At 35.9% G+C, this 20,167-nt stretch overlaps 1 long non-coding RNA gene across 1 annotated transcript; it reads left to right on the top strand.

The window, feature by feature from the left end:
- The first annotated feature begins 12,059 nt into the window (after positions 1-12,059).
- Positions 12,060-19,438, top strand: LOC149803665 (uncharacterized). Its single transcript, XR_016419971.1, has 2 exons — positions 12,060-12,392; positions 18,885-19,438. It is a non-coding gene; the product is annotated as an uncharacterized LOC149803665 (long non-coding RNA).
- Positions 19,439-20,167: the final 729 nt, after the last annotated feature.

Here is a 20,167-nt window from a genome sequence, read left to right as displayed (position 1 = left end):
ATATTTGGCCAACTATGGTATGCTCGTAATTGCGCTAGTGCAATTTCATTCGCGCGAATCGCAGTTGGAAAATTGATGCTAAATTCAGGATTAGTCGAGCTTACCGAGATCATCGTGGTCTTGTGCGGGGTTGTGTTTGTCACGATCTGCTTGAGTAATTCCGTCATTATTAATACTCGTACCATTAACAGCACTGTTATATATTTTAATCATTTCTGAAAACTCAAAATCAGATATAATTCCATCACTGAGACTCGCTGATAACAACGAAGATAACTTCGAGTATGCGACCGTCGCTGTATGTAATCTTATCATGTAATCGGATAATTTTTCATTCGTGCAAATACATACTTTTTTTTGCAATGATATTGAGCACACCTGCAATCGTTGTTGATGCTGAAATACAAATAGTTACAGCTACTGGTGCCATCATTGTCATTGTTGATAATATCACACCGGTTCCAGCAACAACATTAGTTTTACCGTGTATTGTTTGACACGATCTTTTAAGGCTGCCTGCCATTCACGCGCTTGATTGTACCTGTAATGTTGCGATGCAACGTCTATTGAGGTACTCATTATATTTTATGCAGTAACCAATTGAGGGGTTTCAGCTAAAAATTCCAAACACCACCAGTAAGATGTTGCGAATAATTTCTTATCAGCTGCTTCCAGAATAAATATTTCTTCGTTTCCGTTATTTAATACAACAGGTACAACCCCGGAAAACTTATCAGTTGAATGGCGCCATGGATACGTTGTAAATATTTCAAATTTTGCAGCACTGAACACAGACAACCTGTACACGCCAGTGACTGTTGCGGTATATTTGATAGTTTTATTTTGCTGTGATCATGTTGCAAATCCCGATGATACACAGTATACGATGTTGGTAATATGTCCGGGAGTAACCCCGCCGGGAATTTTAATCAAACTGGTTTTATTAACGATCTCAGGAATCTCGGCTACGATGTTTTGCTGTGTTTGTTTGATCGTGTCGATGTTCGTCTTGATATCAACGAGTTTTACGTCAACGACCAACGGATTACCAAAAAATTCCTCTGCGGTTTCATTAATCTTTCTAAAGTTTCTGCGAAGATTTGTGAACGCGTTTGCATGAACGTCATACTCCGCCTGCAACGTGGATAATTTACCATCTACGGTGTTGTATTTGACGTCAACGTACTTTTTTGTTGCGGCATCTTCGTCGGATGTTGGATCTCTTAACACTACTATCTTGTTTCCGTTCATACTGAGTTCTCCCGTCATTGTGTCACCGGTATTTTTCACGTGATTAGCAACACTTGCTGTTATTTTATCTCTGATGGTTGTAAACGATATACTTGAATCCCTGATTCTGCCGCTGTCAGTAAAGACAGGGATGTTATCCGTAACTGCACCAAGTACTCGTCGAATTATATCATTCCATTTGATATTGCTGGTTTTTAGTTTACCATGTCGATCCTGAAAAATAACAACCTCATCTGGGTCGACTCCAGCAAGATTCATAATATTAGCGAGTTCATCTTTAGTCGCGTACTTTGACAGATCAATGTCATCGGACTTTTTCTTAACGCGTGAAGAAGATCTTCCGTAAATATCAACCATTATATTTTAAGATCTGTTTAAAACGAATTGGTTGCTTGTATAATTAATCATTCACGACTTTATGTGGTGGTTTGGATGATTTTGATATAGCGTTAAGTACATTAATTACTTCACCGCCGCATATTGGCGGATCTGTCATTGTTTGTGTGGGTAGCGTTGAATACCAAACTTGCGCGTGAAGTCGTGCAACATACTTGATAAATTCAACAGGTGGAGCTAACCCGTATGAATTAAAATAAACGATTCCACGTGGATCAACCGCGTATGATACCCAATGAGTACCGGGTCCTGAATTCGAGTCAAAATTAATAATACCTGTTTCGAGTTTGTTCAGTTGTTTCGGTAATTGATCTCGCATAATAACACCTCTGAATTTTTTTATTTTTAATCGTTTAGCAGCATCAAGTAAATCAAAATTTGATGCTGAAGCATCTTACGAAGTGATCCTGGAAGCCTCAGACCTCTTCCTCAACGAGATCTCGGTAATCTTAGGCCGCGTCCCTTTTTTTGTACCCCTTTCCTGTTGCTGTCTTTAGAGCCATTCCAGCAGCGGTTCCAACAGCACCTAATGCGGCTGCTTTTGCTACAGCTGGAGCGGCAGCAGCTATTAACGCTGGAATAGTCGCGAGAAGTGGAAAAATACCACCGATTTTAACTAAGTCCTTAATCGGACCCGCAGAGAGATTAAGTTTGACGCCTGTTTTTGATTGTTTTGCGCCGTTGAATTGTTTAAGTTGGCGTTCTGATAATGATAGTTTATTTTGACCACCCGTGATCTGATCTCGCTTTAGTGATATTTTCATTCCGCAGTTTTGTGCTGAATTTGATTGAAGGTTTTTAATCTGACCAGGAGTCAGACTGACCCTAACGTGATGATATGACATTTTATAATAAATACTTGCCACGCTCCAAATAATAATTAAAGATTTTCCACTGGTGCATCAACGACTCTCATTCGACCACTACCACCTTCAAGTAACATGGCTTTATCGCTGAGTATAACTGCGATTGCTCTGTAATCAGCACCACCTGTATTTAACATTGCTTTAAGATGTATATCAACGACAGATTGTTTTGATAGATCAAGATGCTCCAGTGAAAAATAATAAATCGGATACAAAGTTCTGAAATCATGCTGTGATATTTGCAACCCCGTATCTACATTTTGATCACGTCCCATGAATGACATCAATCGATGATATACACGTCCTATACTATTTTGTTCATAATTTAGTTGTATATTCTCTGTTGGTTCTTGTTGTCCGTTTATCCGTAAAGAAATATCTGTGATACCTGGTTTATCAAATATCATATGAGTACGTTTGTGAGTATAATCGATCATGGCGCTGAAACGCAATAAAAATATGCCGTGGTGCAGAAACACCTTGTTGTGATGCTATATGCCATGTAAACTGACCGTTAACGTCAGTTTGTATGCTATCTGTGCTTGTTGTTAACCATGACAACAAGGATTTACCACCTGTGTCCATGAAAGAAATCAACTTTTGTTATTTTGCGAACGTTGGAGTCATTACCGGCATCCACAGTGAAAGTTTTTTTAGTATTACTTTACCTGCATCACCAGTAGGTCTCCACAGAGCATCGTTATCATCACTCTTTCTTACAAGAACAACCGTGTGTCTAGCTATAAAAATAACCTTTCTAACATTTCTACAAAATCCAAAAATATGCGATAGTGGAATTGTACATGAAAAACTTCTATTGTCATTTAACAACATATTTTTACGCGTTGTAAATCCCAAGTTGAAATCTGGGTTAGCACCATGAACAACCGGCCACACATCAACATCAGTGGCATTGGCAAAATTTCTTGGTCGTCTTATATTATACGGATTATCATTGGGGTGATCAGAATTATCTTTTACAAACATCATTGTGGGACCTGCTGATCTTGTATAATCATCAGAGTATCTTGCTAGACCAATTATTGTTGTAGCAACGTCGACATCTTTCTGAATTGATTCAATATTTTTTCATCGATCATATATGTGGCGCTATCAAATAATGCCATGATCCCGTTGTTGACAAAACCAATTTTTACTGTATCTAAGTAATTAGTATTATCCGTTTTTACAATTGTACCTTCTACCTCAATAAAAGCCTCAGAGGGTAAAAAGTATCTACTTGTGTCATGAACTTGTAGTTCAATTCTTCCTCCACGTTGATCTGGTGTTCGTGCGTCATAAGAATAAAACTGATAATCACGTACCGATTCATCTTTAAGGACAGGTTTTTCCATATCAAATGCTTCGTCGGATATGCGCTTGAACATTTTATTATAATTATTTCCGTTTAACACGTTGATTACCGCGTTCGGGAAATTCCACTTCGGGTAGTTCCACTTCGGGAAGTTCCACCTCCTGATATCAAACTTGAAATATTATTCCTTGATTCACCGAGTCCTTGCTTTGCAGCTTGATTTATTATTTTACTTACGTCTGCTGGCATAATTTCAGTACTTGGTAATTTTACTGGTTGTGATCTTCGTCTTATTAATCGTGCTAGTCTATCTTTGATCGCCGAGAACGCCTTACCAGCAACATTGACAATTGCACCAGGAGCTTTTTCACGAACAATATCGATAGCTTTCATTGATAATTGTTTTGCAATAGGCGCTGCTTTTGGGGCTAACCTTGTAAATAATCCTCGAATAACATCACCAAGTCCATCTCCGTAAATTGCTCTATAGATTGGTAATCGTGAGTTTACCGCTCTGACCTGTACGGATTTACGATGATTATTGTGTATGATCATCTTATTTTATTTACCATTTATCTAACAACTAGTCACTGTAATCATCAACAAGTTCATCGATAAGTTCTCGGTAAACACTGATATCCATGATACCGCCGCGAAATAATCGCTGGCAAATATCAGCTGCTTCACTGGTTATTTCTGGTGAGTTATTTCCGGCACGTTTTCCCCCATGAGAACTTCTAACCGTGACACATCATTGAGGATATTATCAGGACAAACAAAATTATTTCCCAGACCACTCCCCGTTGCTCCTTCTTCTGTTGTTTTCTTAAATAGTCTTAAGGGTGATCTTTCTCCTTCTGCTTTTTCAAGTAGCTCCTCAGACCTCTTAAGTTCCGACATCAATCTTTGCTGCGGTGAAGAAGATTGTTGTTGTTTTATTTGTTGCAGAGGTGGAGGAAGTTGATATGAAGGTTCCTGCTGGGAAAGTTGTTCTTGTTCCAGTCTCTCTCTATAAAATCTTTTTACTTCTTTATCAAGATTTTTGTATTCTGGACCTCTAGCTTGTTTTTTGTTTCTATATACGCGATATATCCATTTAATAAGATTATCATCACTTACTTTTTCATGACGGGGTTTTAAAATATCAGATTTATTAAATATACAAAATAGTATTGTTTCGGGTAATTTTTCTCTTTTAGTATTTCTAATATCCTCGACAACCCCTTTTTTAAATCTTGCAATCAATTCTAAGTTTTCTTTTATTGGTTCGGGTTCAGATGCAAGTTCTTTTCTCACGTCGGCGACTTCAGTACGAAGTTCTCCAATATCTTCAAGTATTTCTTCACGGACAGATGGAGGTTGAGCTGCAGCTATATCAGCTGGAAGATCTCGTAAAATCTTTTTTGTTTGTTTGGTTCTTCTTGCTTTTTTTTCAGTCTGCGCTGCAGTTTGTTCTAATACTGGAAAAATACCCTTTTTCCTCTTCTCATCATCCTCAATATCTCCCCATATAGTTTTTTCAACATCCGCTGAAGCTTTCTCAGTAGCTGCAGTGACGGGTTTAAACAGTTTTTTAGTGTCTTCTTCGTACTCAACTTGTGATTGTTGCTGCGCTCGTAAGTATTCTCTAAATGAGTCTCTGACAGGAAGACATTTTTTGATTGCTTCTAATCGTTCTCGAGCCGGATGTACCATTATTTTAATATAACATAACGATTTAATTATAGCAGCAGAGAGGGTGTAAATTTAATTAAACAGATATCATTAATATAATGCACAATTGTGCGTGGCTGATTCAAGGAACAACAGATAAATGTAATAAAAGATGCCATGGAGAATATTGCAGGAGACATAATTATATTTTATCAAAAAATCCTCATGCTGGTTCACGACATTGTGTTGGATGTAACAACGGCGTTAGAGGATTATATCAGATTTGTGCAAATTGCGGTGGAGATCGATATAGAAGTTTAATGATATATTATAAAAATAGAAGAAAAAAAATAAACCCAAAAATAGAAAAACCACCAACAGAGATAACAGTATTATTTGAGATTCAAAGATCCTCAGGATTACTCTGATAAAGATTCCCATAGCAGCAGAGAGGGTGACGACCGCATCTTTGATTAGGTCAATCAATGACGCGGTAATGGTAGTTACCTCTATGAAGGTAACTATGTTTTTGTGGACAAAAAACGTACGTGACGAATAAAGTGGTCTGTCCACCCTCTCTGCTGCCCATCACAGTCTGTCGAAGGATTCCTCGAGTGTCTCCTTATTCCCTGCAGACCGTTGGTCCCGAAGTTTTGGTCCCTCACTTTGAAACCCGAACTGTGTCAGGATCGTCATCAGGAAACCACGTGATAATTGTTCAATTGTTTCAATCATTATAATTCAACATCAATAATTCAATAATAGCTACATCCTACTTGTGGATAAAACATGCATTGTCATATTTTTTGGTATAAATTATATACACTGATTACTCATACATTGCTCGTATTTGTATATAAATTCTATACTTTGATCACCATTGGTTATACAGTCATACGTTGTTCATATCTGTGTATAAGTTGTATACATGTATCCTCCATGGTGATACTCGTACCATACGTTAATTCTAGCTTGATTACTCGTTGAAGTTACAAGTTCTGATTATTTCCATTTGGAACCTATATCATTTCTTTATATCAGTTATTGAACTCGGTGCTTATCGTTCTGTTAAACCCATTGTTTGACTTTAAGCGCACGATTATGATGTGAAGATTCATTCATCATTCAATTACATTAGAAATAAAAATCTTAAACACCAAAATTGACTTCTTATCGGTAAATCCAATCCCATTCCGTCCGGCTTCATCCTGTTACAGAGTCGTTTCTTTCGTCTCATTTTTGTGATGGTTCAGTTGCCCGCTACGTTCAACTCTAAGTGGAGCTTTTCCCTTTTATGAACTTACTGTATATGCCGATTGTGCCTTTGTCAGACATTGCCTTTGGCAATGATTTGTCATTCTATGCGCCTTCATATGGTCTTTGTATCTTAAATTTATTTACAAAGAAATCTGGAAAATAAACCAACGATGAAATTAACATGCTAAAACCATAGGTTGTAAGCAACGTTCCCTCTAAGCTGCGCGCGCGCGCGGCAGCGCAGCTGCTCAGACTGCCCCGCGCAGCTGAATTGTTCTCTGCACAGCAGATCAAAATTACCAAATATTTAATCCAACATTAATGCTCAAGTCACCGTAATGCTTGCACAATGCAGCGCGCATCGCGCGCACATCTACCATTCACTTAGAGGGAACGTTGGTTGTAAGTCATATTTGAATATACTTTAGGTAGTGAAAACTAAACTGAAAGTATAGCAATGTCGTTAAATATTTGCGTATTGCGCATGCATGAATATACTCGAACGTGATAGCTTGACATGAATAAAGTGTCGTCCTAGTCCGCTTCATTTTAAAAAAGATCCTATCTGGACCAAAATTAAATTTAAGATTTCCAGCGTCATAATATTGCCCGTCACTAAATACTGGACATATTCCCCTAGTGAGTGTAAATGTCAATCAAGTCTATGATTAATTTATATTTAAATAATCTATTTGAATTCATCTACCACATCACCTGGATGCATTATATTTATTGGCCATAACAACACGACGAGACTCTGTTGAGAGATTTTGTGGACTTTTATGTGCAATTCTTTGTTGATTTACCTCTTCAATCTTGGCGATTCTTCCATTGTATTACATTTTAACTTCGTTGATTTTAATCTTAATATCTTTGGTACCTTGCATTTCGTTTGTCAGTTAAATCCATCTGTTGTTTTATCAATGGTATCTGGTACACGTTGCCATTACGTCTGCATGTGTGCCATCACATTCCAGTGTTGATTGTACAATCGTTTTGTTTACCTTAATTTCAAGTACTACTCAATACCTAATGAAAGTTTAATAATGTATCTTCAAAGTCGGTACATCAAGGTGACATGTAAAGCGTGCGGGATTTTACTTCACTAACATGGTAAAGAAATTCTTCCCATATCGTCCGATTTTTGTAAATTTCGTGGCAATTACGGCTTTATAGATGCTTAAAAGCTGTACCTGCTGACGTTTTGGTCGAAAATAAATGCACAATTGATTGTGTAATTACTTCAAGCGTTACTTTACCGCTTTCGAATAAAATAAAATTGTACAGAAATGTGAATGTTGAAATGACTGTATTAACATTCATGTCGTTTACATTGTTCTATCTTCGAGATACCGTGGACTAGTTTTGTAGACGTTTATATTTTATTGCCGTTTAGCTCTTTTGAGATTTAATTGGAATCAACTTCATTCTTTTAATTTTGTCTCTTTTACATTCTGATGTCATTTGTTAGAGTGTTGGGACATTGTGAAGACTTAGTCTTCTTATCACGTTTTCACGTCTACCATTTTTACTTTTTCGCTGAGGTCTTCTGGTGTATTTTTATTCTCACTTTCCTTTCGTGATCAGCACAAATTTACATATAGGTTGTATCTCTTCCATTGATAGAATTTACATATATAAATTATATTTCTTCCACTGATATAATTTACATATATAAATTATATTTCTTCCATTTATATAATTTACATATATAAATTATATTTCTTCCATTGACATAATTTACATATATAAATTATATTTCTTCCATTGAGATAATAATAATGACAATAATTAGAACTTTGTATAGCACCTAATCTTTAGAAGCTCTAAGCGCTTTACAACATTAGACAGCATCTATAAAATAAAAAAAAACATATAATGATATGATTACAAAAACAAACACCATGAAATTAGAAAACATTATTTAAAAAAACATGCTGAGAATGTTTAAGGTAGGAAACATTATTAGGTTTTTTAAGTTTGTTCTTGCAGTCGAAATAAGTGAGTCTTGAGAGCACTGTTGAATGTGATCACTGTGTCTTTGTGTCTAAGTTCAGTGGGCACTTCATTCCAAGTTGCTGGGCCCTGGTATGCAAAAGAACGCTGTGCACATGACTTTGTTTTCATAGTGGGAATAATGAGTATACGATTGTCAGAAGAAGAGCGTAAGTATCTTGCTGGTGTGTAAACATGGGTGAGGTCGGATAGGTATGTTGGACTGGAGTCCGACAGTGAAATGTAGCACAGTGAACAAATTTTGTGTTTGTTTCTGGATCGAATGGATAGCCAGTGTAGGGTACAGAGCAGCGGGTAGGTGTGCTCTGATCGTGGTACTCTAAGTATGATTTAAGTACATATATAAATTGTATCTCTTCCATTGATATAATTTACATACATAGATTGTATCTCTTCCATTGACATAATTTACATATATAGATTGTATCTCTTCCATTGACATAATTTACATATATAAACATATAAATTGTATCTCTTCCATTGACATAATTTACATATATAAATTGTATTTCTTCCATTGATATACTTTACATATATAAATTGTATCTCTTCCATTGACATAATTTACATATATAAATTGTATCTCTTCCATTGACATAATTTACATATATAAACTGTATCTCTTCCATTGATATAATTTACATATATAAATTGTATTTCTTCCATTGATATAATTTACATATACAAATTGGATTTCTTCCATTGATATACTTTACATATATAAATTGTATTTCTTCCATTGATATAATTTACATATATAAATTGGATTTCTTCCATTGATATAATTTACATATATAAATTGTATTTCTTCCATTGATATAATTTACATATATAAATTGTATTTCTTCCATTGATATACTTTACATATTTAAATTGTATTTCTTCCATTGATATAATTTACATATATAAATTGTATCTCTTCCATTGACATAATTTACATATATAAACATATAAATTGTATCTCTTCCATTGACATAATTTACATATATAAATTATATTTCTTCCATTGATATAATTTACATATATAAATTTTATCTCTTCCATTGATATACTTTACATATATGAATTGTATTTCTTCCATTGATATAACTGGGTTTTTTCACACTCTAGAAACTGATTATGTTGCAGAGTCTGAAACTTTAAATCCTCTTGAATTTTAATATTTCTGCCGTCTGCTTCCTCCCTTTGTTTCAATGACACAATGGTTTACACATTCTAACAACTATTTATATACGTTCCCTTTCCGTAGCATATATTATATGCTACTGTTCATCCTCTTGTTCCTTAAAATATATTAATTTTGTTTCGAATATCATCTTTTTTTTTTCGTTTTCGTAAAACATGTCTAACCTATTCTTTCACATTAATCTTTCCAATTTGTAAACGTCTGGATCACCTAAAATAGCGACTGGATCGCCGAAAATAACTTGCCTAGTTTAAATATTTCGTTGGTAAAATTAAGAAAACTATTCTTGTGAGACACTCCTTTGTTTATTGAAATTTCGTCTCTAATGTATTTTAAATGTTGGCACTCTAAATGTATCTGCTGCTATTTCATCCATGTATTTTCTGGGGGGTTTTCCTTGCATGCTCCACCCGGCCGAGTCATACCAAAGACTTACAAATATGGTACTAACAGCTGCCTCGCATGACGCTCAGCATTAAGAGGTTAGTGTTGGGACTGGTCGGCCTGGTGTCAGGATAATGTGTCTGCGGCATGATGCCCCAATGCTAGACATCACTTTAAACTGTCACACTGCAGACATCGTAGCGATATAACTGAAAAAATGTTAAAGCTACGTTAAAAATCAAAATCACATCACTGCATGCTCCAAAACGAAGCCACGTCAATTGATCTATGAAGAGTTTTATTTTAGCCATCAGTTACCTTAGGCAAACATAGACACATATTCTAGTTTCATATTAAATTACATTTTAGTCTTTGGGGTTATGTTATATCTTTCCGCAACGGATGCGTGTATTAGCCGAATAAGCTGGGAAGTATTAAATGTTTTTCCATTTCTGGCAAATCCTAAACATTTTGCTGTAAACCTTTTGTACAGTATAAAATAATATATTTTTCAGGATTTCGCTCATAAAAGAGTTCTCTAAACCTATCGTGCCTTTCGTCTCCGTTTTTTTTTTTTCTTTCTTCATTTTTCAGGTCAAGAGTTTCTTCAAGACCTTTTCCCTGTCAAAAGGCATTTCAATGTGGTACTTGTATTTATCATATGCTTGCATATCGATATTGTCCGCTTGGATCTGTACAACCCCGCGATTGATGCATTTTATTTTGGTAAAGAACGTTTTCCCCGCTTGCTTGTGTAATTTGTAAATCGATTATTAATTTTACCATTCATTCAACTTATTGCATGTTTTTATTGGTTCTCACATTTGAATGCTATTTGTCTAAGCCACTGGATATTCTCGATTGTAAAAAAATAAATACTGTTAGTTTATTATCAGTAATTTTAAAGGTATAAAACCAGCCAGATTATACATTAAGCTTGAGAAATTGTCTTTAGGTATTATCAATAAGTCTAGATAACACGTGTCTATAATAGAAACTGTTGTTTTATTTTCAGACATTTGCGACGTTTCTTCAATTCCGTCTTAGGCAAAAACTATTTCAGTTTTGTCAACCTTATATATTCAGTTTTGTCAACCTTACATATTCATTTTTGTCAACCTTATATATTTAGTTATGTCGCCGTTATATATTCAGTTTTGTCACCGTTATATATACAGTTGTATGAATATTATGTATTAATTTGGTTTATTCTGCTACAGCTGTTTGTTATACTGAGTTAGCGTGTGCTTTTGTTAATCAGACTTTGATCTCAGTTAATTATATGTTTTTTGCCAACTCATAGTAGATTCACCTGGCAAAGTTTACGAGATCACCAAGTCCTACAATAATGTCGGCTGAATGCCCAATTATTTGGCCACATCAAATACGTACTGTGTTCCTTCGTCATACTACACGGTTTGAAAGATCTTTCTGTTATAGCTACTTCGTGTTTCAGTCTTATTAAGATGTAATCAGTAAACGTCTGTCTTTTATGAAGCACTGGATTATATCGTTCTAATATTTTAAACAAACATGTTAACACCTTTATTCTTTTAACTGTTTTTCCCCTTAAACACAATTAGAATTTACAAGAATTGTAAAGCTTCAAACTTTCAGATTACGTGGACGGTGTTGGTAAATTCGCAAAACTTCCACTAATACGACAAACAGACCTAATCGTGGACACGAGTAATACACCATAAACACACTTCAGATCTGTTTCTCGTCTGGACAGTCTACTTTTATAATTTGTTAAAGGATCATGGATTATAGGTATATTAATTTGTAACAATTGTACATCTTGCTGGTTCTGTTTGTAGGCTTTTGTCACGAGTCAGTCAAGTAAAGCATGTCAAGCCGTATCAAAGCAAAACGCGTAGCTATTGAACGCTTATTAAATTTGTAGATTGGAAGTCAACTTCCTTCTTACACCCGAATACCCTTGATATGTGTCACAACCCCTCGACAGTATTAGGGTTAATACAGCGGAAAAATGGACACAAATCTAGAATGACTCACGAACCCTCAGTCAGCAATGCCTACAGCCTAAATAGATGAAAAACTCAAGGTAACATATATAACAATTTAATCAATATTAATACTAACTAAACTATTCAAGTATTTTATGGATATAAATATTCCAATTGCAATTCACACATACATTAATATATTAATTTGGCCTGTTACCAAATGCCTTTTTATTCACCATATCAGAGTTGACGTCCTAATATGAGTCTCCTTTCAGTGAGTAGTCCCTTTTACTCATCTGTATTCGTTCTCTCTTGTATTCTCCCATCGCCTACCCTCCTGCTTTCCTGCTGTGCCGCTCCTTGTACATTTTCTCCCCCTCCTGCACTCTTCATGTGCTACCTATTGTACTTGCTATTTCCCTCTCTTGAGAATTTAGTGCCGTCTCTTACGAGCACCCTGGCAGCTTCATGACCAAAATGTAAGGGACGTACATCCTCTTCTCCCTATACTCATCTCTTAATCTACCACTCTGTCACGGACTTATCATCAGACGAATGGAGAACACTTTTGCAGACCCTTCGCACACACTAACGCCTACTCATTCCATACACGCCTTGCTCTACATACAAATAATATTACTTACCAAGTTTCGTAACAAACGCACACACCATCTCAATGTCATATTCTGACACAGCAATCTACTTTTTTCTAACGGTAATCATTCACATTGTCTGTGTTCTACGAATTATCGAATGATACATAGAAGTACGTAACTATATATGCATATAAATCTACTCTTTCTACCTGACATAAGTCTTAGTGTAAATACGGACAAATGCAAATACACATCTCAATTCAATCTTCTAATAGATCCAACTATACACTATGATGTAATATTCTCTAATAGTTCCACGATATGTTATGTTATGTTTTATGTCCTAATAAAAACGCTATATGTTATAATAAACAATTTATTAAATTCAAATCAACACAAATTCTGCTGAGATATTTCCTACCTGTGGAAGCTTTCTATTTCTTTCCCAGTACAATTTTTCTTCCTATTTTCTCTTTTATTTTTAATTTTTGGAGGGTTCTCTCTCCTTTCTGATCTTCTCAGACCATTTAGGAGAGGCCCTCCTGCCCTGCATGTTATGGGTTGCTATTTTTTTATGTTTTGCTATTGTGTTATTGATTTATGATTTTATATATATATATATATATATATATATATATATATATATATATATATATATATATATATATATATATATATATATATATATATATATATATATTTTTAATTTTTTTTTAGGATTTTATGTATTCATATTTTTAATGTATTCATCTTTGCTAAACCAGGTTTCGATTTCCATTCTTTTTTCCTCCTCCTTTTGTTTTTGTCTTCTTTGTTCTTTTCTTTTGTTTCTGGTCATTTCTCTGAGCGCTTTTCGTACTTCCGGACTTGTTGTTCGTTGCTCTTCTTCAGTAGTTTTTGTTTTCCTTTCTTCTTCCTGTGGATCCAAATTTCTTTGTTTTGTAACTGCATTTTCTATTTGAAGCGATTTTATCTTTTCCCTTTCTTCTTCCTCTCTTAATCTCCTATAAAATGGATGTTCCTGTGTATTTTGTTGCCTAAGTTTCTTAATTGTATTTTCTATCTATAGTGCCTCTATCTTGTTCTTTTCTTCTTCCTCTCTTAATCTCCTCCAGTATGGATGTTCATGTGGATCTAAGTTTCCTTGTTGCGGTGACTTGGTGCTTTTTGTTATTTCTGATATTTGAGGTACGTGAGTTTTCTGGATTTCTTGTAAATGGAAGGTTGTGATTTCTTTTTGTAATGAATCTTCTCTTAAACTCTTTATATAAGAGTGTTCATCTTGCAGCTGTTTTGCAGTTTCAATACATTGCTGTACAGTCATGGTTTGTTGTTGCTGTTGTGATGTTATTGGTCTATTGTCTTTTCCTTGTAGGCTTTGCAAGGTTTGTTGTTGTTGGTGGTTCTTAATTTCTAATTGCTGTTGTGTCCTTTGTTGTTGTTGTTCTCTGGTTTCAACAACTTGTTGGCTTGGTGTGTCTTTTTGTTGTTGACTTATTTCTTCTAGTTGTTTATGTTGTTGTTGCTTCTTTGGATCTGTTGTCGTCTGTGCGTCGTTATTTCCTGCTTGTTTCTGTATTTGTTGCTGTTGTTGCTTTTGTTTATATTTGTGTCTATTTTCTACTTGAATTTGGGCTCGGGTCTGTTGGTGTTGTTGTTGTTGAGTTTTCTGCCCTTGTTTTGCGTTTGTAGTTTCTTTCTGTAGTGACTTTTTTCTTTCCTGTTGCTCTATATTTCCTTGCTGCTGTTGAGGATGTATTTGATCTATCCTTTGTTTTTTAGCTGCTTGTATAGGTTCTATCTGTTCTTGTTGGTTGTTTTCTACCTGTACTTGTAGCTGTTGCTGTTGTTGCTGTAGCTGCTTATAATGTTCTTGTCCGTTCCCATCTTGTGATATTTGTTGTTGTTGGGGCTGCATCTTTTCTGTTGCTATTTGTCTGCTGGATGTGTTTGTTGTTGTTGTTGTTGGTCCTCTTTCTTCGTGGTTTTGGGGACATTTAAATGGTGTGTGACCTATTTTTCCACATCTATTGCATGTACGGTCATATGTGCATCCTTTGTACCAAGACTTGGCTAGGAAACGAACATGTAGAAAGCTCCCTTGATCTTCTTCATATAATTTTTTTCGATTTCTAGTATTCGTGTTCCGTCTAGTATTGTTGTTGTCTCTATAGTTCTATTCCGTGCTGAGATTACTGGAATATGAAATTTTTCCTCAAACCTTGTTACTATTTCGTCTAATGGAATTTCAAGTGGGATGTCGGTCACATGTAGTTCTCCTGATCCTTTTTTATTTCTCTTATCAAGGGTGCTGGTTCTTTAACTGTCACTTTTTCTTTCCCAATAATCATCTCTCCATATGACAAAATCGGTGTTTTCCCTTTCGGTCTTACGATGTAACCTTTGTATCCGTTAGGGTTTATGGAGTACACTCTGTTTATACATTCTGGATGTGCTATCTTCATTGCTATCATTACCGAAGTAATACTAGGTATTTTGTCCCTTTGTATGTGCCTCATATCTATCTCTTGTGTACCTTCTCAATATGTGCATTGCAGGTAGCTTCCTTCATGCGTATCTATCCTTTTCAGCTTAAAGAATTTCTCTAGTTGTTTCACTGCTCTTCTGGTCGCCATATTGCCTCGTGTTTCCCGTGCTCTGGTTTCGCTTGCTTGACTTTGACTTTCCATGGTATTTTTTTCTTCTTTATATTTGTATATTTGACATTTGATATGTTGAATCTTACCCTTCTTGTGATTTGGAGTCCGTAGTGGACAGTAAAGATAGTCCTGTTAGGGGGTCCAGTACTTCTAAACTGGTTGCTTTGTCCTTGCCATTTTCAGACGACAAAACAACGGACTGTACTTCTCAAGAAGGAGTATAAGAATCTCTTTTCTCGAGCCTCTTGCAAGGTGTGGTCTTTCCCCCATCCTTGTATCCTCCGCACCTTTCAAACATCAGGAACCCATTGGTTAATTTAACACAGCTATGGCTAGATAGTTCCCCTGTCTGTCTGAGACACTAGCTCCTCCTACTGGTAGATTTTTCAATTCCTCTAATTCCGACTGGCTGTTACGCCTGTTTGATGGTCGGCAAGGAGCTTAATCCCTTTGAAGCGACCAGCGGACACAACCGTCTAATTACTGAATAAACACATAGCTGGCCATCCACTGTAGGCCTCTCACCTTCAGCTGACTGTCATAAACCTTAGGTTGTTGTTGCTGTTCTAGGGATTAACGCCATGTTTCAGCACAAGATAGGCTATACATGGTGGATAGTATACTGGTGGAGGAAGAACCCTGGAAAACCCAGGGAAGAACCACCGACCCACGAGAAGCTACTGGCAGGCTTTCCCACGTACCCACGCTAGCCGAGCCTTGGACTCGAACCCATGCAGACAGAGGTGAGATGTTTCGTTAGAAAAGATAATCCTTATTCATTCTTTGGAGCATATTTTCCCAACATCTCTCTCTGTTTCTGTAAAGTTAAAAAAATTTGACTATAGTTATAGTTATAATAATAGGGAATTAATATAGGCAGTCAACAAAATGTATGGCTCTAGGCTTGCTTAGCAACTGTGATGTGATCATTCTAAGTTATTATTATTATTATTATTATTATTATTAGTAGTAGTAGTAGTAGTAGTAGTAGTAGTAGTTCTGTCTTGATGCAATGTAGCTAGTGTATTTTACCTGCTATCGAGACACTTCCTATTTCCTTTGATCGCAAGGATTTTCCGTAGAATCATTGTTATTCCTGGGAGTGTAGCTTTTGTTGGTAGGTCTGGCTTTATTTTATTCCCAGTTTGTTTAGGTTGTCTCCTGATAAGTATAGATGAAATTACCTCTGGCATTCCTACCGCATTTGGTATAAATTTGGCTTATTTCCGACCTTGATGATTTTCTAGCTATCCGACGTTTAGCTATAGAAATAAACGGAGAGATGAACTGACAGAGAATATCGTAACACAAGAATAGGCTCCGCCATAAGGCGGACGTTTAAAAATGACCCAGACCAATAAATACAAATAAGATCAAATAATGATGAAATATGCATTTGGTTTAGTTGGGATTTTATCGCCGATATAGTTGAAAAGGATTGTAATTATGTTGTTGATGCAGATATCAGGTTCCTGGATAGTTTCCGGATTGTGGTCGGTTTGTTTACCATGCGAGCGCTAACGCAAAACACGTATATGCATGTATGCCTTGATGTATATATTTACGTCATTGCGTATGTCTTCTAGCACTTTATAATCCCATCTGATTAATTCTTGTTGTAGATAGATTCGTGTATGAGTCTGGATCGCATGAAATTAGTATAGCCTTTCTAAGCGTAGAATACTTTTAATGTTCAACTAGGCCGTTTTTTCTTTCTGCAATTTTAACAGCTATAAATGGATTTTATTACATAATACGCTTGTCGTTTTGGCTCGTGTATTCCTCGATTCAGTTGTGTATATTGAGACGATTTCGATTACTATGCGTTTTTGTTGTTGTTGCTTTTCTGTGTTTGTTTTTGTTTTGTTTTTGTTTTTTGGGAGGAGGGGATGGCCATGGGAAAGAGTGTGATATGGATTTTTAACATAGCTTTAACACTGTTTCAGTCATATCGCTACGATATCTGCAGTGAGGCAGTTTATAGTGATGTCTAGCAGTGGGGCATCATACCGCAGGCATGTAGCATAATGTCCCACCTAGTCACATTATCCTGACACCAGACCAACCAGTCCTAACACTAACCTCATAATGCCGAGCGCCTAGGGAGGCAGCTGTTAGTACCAATTTTTTAATAAGTCTTTGGTATGACTCGGCCGAGGTTCGAACCCGCAACCTTCCGCATCCAAGGCGGACGCTCCAACCACTAGGCCACCAGAAGGGTTTAAGCCGTAATCAGTTATTTATAGAAACGTCAGAGCATTTGCAAGAAACAGAAGAAACACAAAGCAAACATTGGCAAGAACCACCTGTTACTATCAGACACAATATAAATTCCATATCAAACAAAGATGCAGAACATCAACACGAATTATCCATTGGTCCAGCAGGAAAGAGTGGCTAAATCTTTAACAGATCATCACCTCTAAATAATTCAAAGTGGAAACATTATCTCTGTAGAGCACAAATTACTTATTCCGCAAGAATAAATAGAATTAAAAGATTATTTAGATGCCATAACAGTTGCCAAATTTATGATAAATTATAGCATATTTGGTACAGGGCTTAACAAAAGTTGGAGAAGGAACATGTACCAGTGGAATAGGTGTTGAAAAGGTAGCATAGAGTCATTTGTGAACGAAGAAAAACAAGCTTCACAACAACAAATATACCATCAGCAACAAGAGCATGGTCAACATTTGAATCTGAAATATATTTATTAAATCTTATCATGTTTTTATCATTTAAGTGATAACCCTGAGAGCCTTAAAAAAATCCCAAATGATGATGTTGTGTCTCTAAAAGTGGAGACAGACTGTATAATAATTATGTATTCTGCCTTTATCCATTTACATTCCTCAGCTACTTGTATTCTGCTTTCCAATACAGTATCTGTAATCCTTGTTTGGATCTAACGTTTTCCGGATCATAGCATCGATTTATCCTCAAGCTTAAATAAAACTAAATTTATAGTAACCCAAAATGTAAGTGGCTAGGAAATTTCTCCATTATTACATTTTTTCCTCTATTTATGTATTAGACTTGGTTGGTAAGTGGTACATGATCGTGAGTCAGATAACATGCTTCCAACTGTATGGTTTATACTGCTTTTTATCGGATAGCAATCGCAAGAAATCGTATTGAAAAAGATGAAGAGTTTGGCTAGAAATTATTAGTATTATTCGTTTTCACTTTTCTTGCCGTTTGGAAAGGTCTAAGAGTGTAAATATTGTTTCTGTCCATGTATCTCTAGTTCTAATTTAAATCTAATTCTAGCTCTAATTTACTAGATCTTCATATTTACCGTTGACACTTTCTCTCTATGTAACCGTGGCAGACAACATCGAACACAGAACATGCTCATACAGAAGCTACAACCGTACACTTCACAGCTGGAGCCATTTTCACTAATGGGCAAAGATAAGCAATGAAAGATGGTGAATGAAAATAAAACTGAAACTTTAATTTGGAAAAGAAAGAATGTCATTGAGGACTGAGCAGGGACGAGAAAGGCATACTGAAAAAAAGAATCCGCCACGGCGAAAATGACGCTTCATTTTGAAGTGCTCGACTTTCGAACTTGATAAGAAGTCACCATCCACCTTTGTTTAAAGCAGCGCACGTAGGGAAGTATCATATAAACAATTATTGATCTGCGTTGGAGAAATTATATTCAAATGTATTTGATTTTGCGAAAACGATATGCGTTCCTAAATAGAGCCTTCCGGCTTTGTGATTAAAATGTAAGAGTGGGTACTTAGCCCGTATTGTATTTGTCGCGCTTAACGATCGACAAAGATTTCTGAGGTACATACATCGATATTGTTGAGAGAACGCTTCTCATTTATAAAACCGTATCTTCTCACACAATAAAGCACTCTCAGAACTTGACACGGTTGTTTGAATGTGTTAACACTTCTTGCATGGTTGCATAAATGGAAAGAAATATCTGCTTTGTAATGTGTCCAGCCGAAAGAGATTTTTTTGATGTTCCGTATTCAACTTGATTATATTGATCGATAAATAAAATGTGACGCTCTACCGATGTCACGGCATATACAATAAATCCACGAGGGCCTAGGAATTTCAGTAATGATCTTGAATTTGCTATGTCCTTTCAGGCTGTTGAAACGTTTTTGGAATGTAAAGTTTCTAATAAAGTTTGGCTAAGGCCCTTAGAGACGGAAATACGCGACTGCCTTCTCATGCCCGCTATGAGTCAGTCCAACTTTGTGGACAGATTAGATTTCCTTCGGATGTTATTCACATTTTTTTTTTATAAACAGGCTAAACAACATGGCGTCACATCAGTCAGGAAAACTGAAACAAAGATGTAACCGTAATACTTATTCTTCAACTTTCGTTCAGAATTCACGGAGTGGCACCCAAATGAGTTTTAATTGAATTACAGTTTTAACAAAAATTATATCTTACAAGCTTGCCACGTCGTAACACTAAATATTACCATCGATTTAAAAGAAAGATATCTGAGTCCAGGTTTCTCCAGGAAACTGGATAAACTTAGCACACATGTAACAAAAAACGCTTATGTAAACTTCAGAGTTTTTTCAATTGAAAGAAGGAAGGGAGGAACGAATGAACTAGCGAACTAACGAAGAA

This window comes from Sinohyriopsis cumingii, chromosome 3, assembly GCF_028554795.1.
Source record: "Sinohyriopsis cumingii isolate HCF-2022 chromosome 3, ASM2855479v2, whole genome shotgun sequence".
In the NCBI taxonomy this organism is placed as follows: Eukaryota; Metazoa; Mollusca; class Bivalvia; order Unionida; family Unionidae; genus Sinohyriopsis; species Sinohyriopsis cumingii.
Note: the sequence above shows the minus strand (reverse complement) of the source record. Positions and strands in the feature narration are given on the sequence as shown.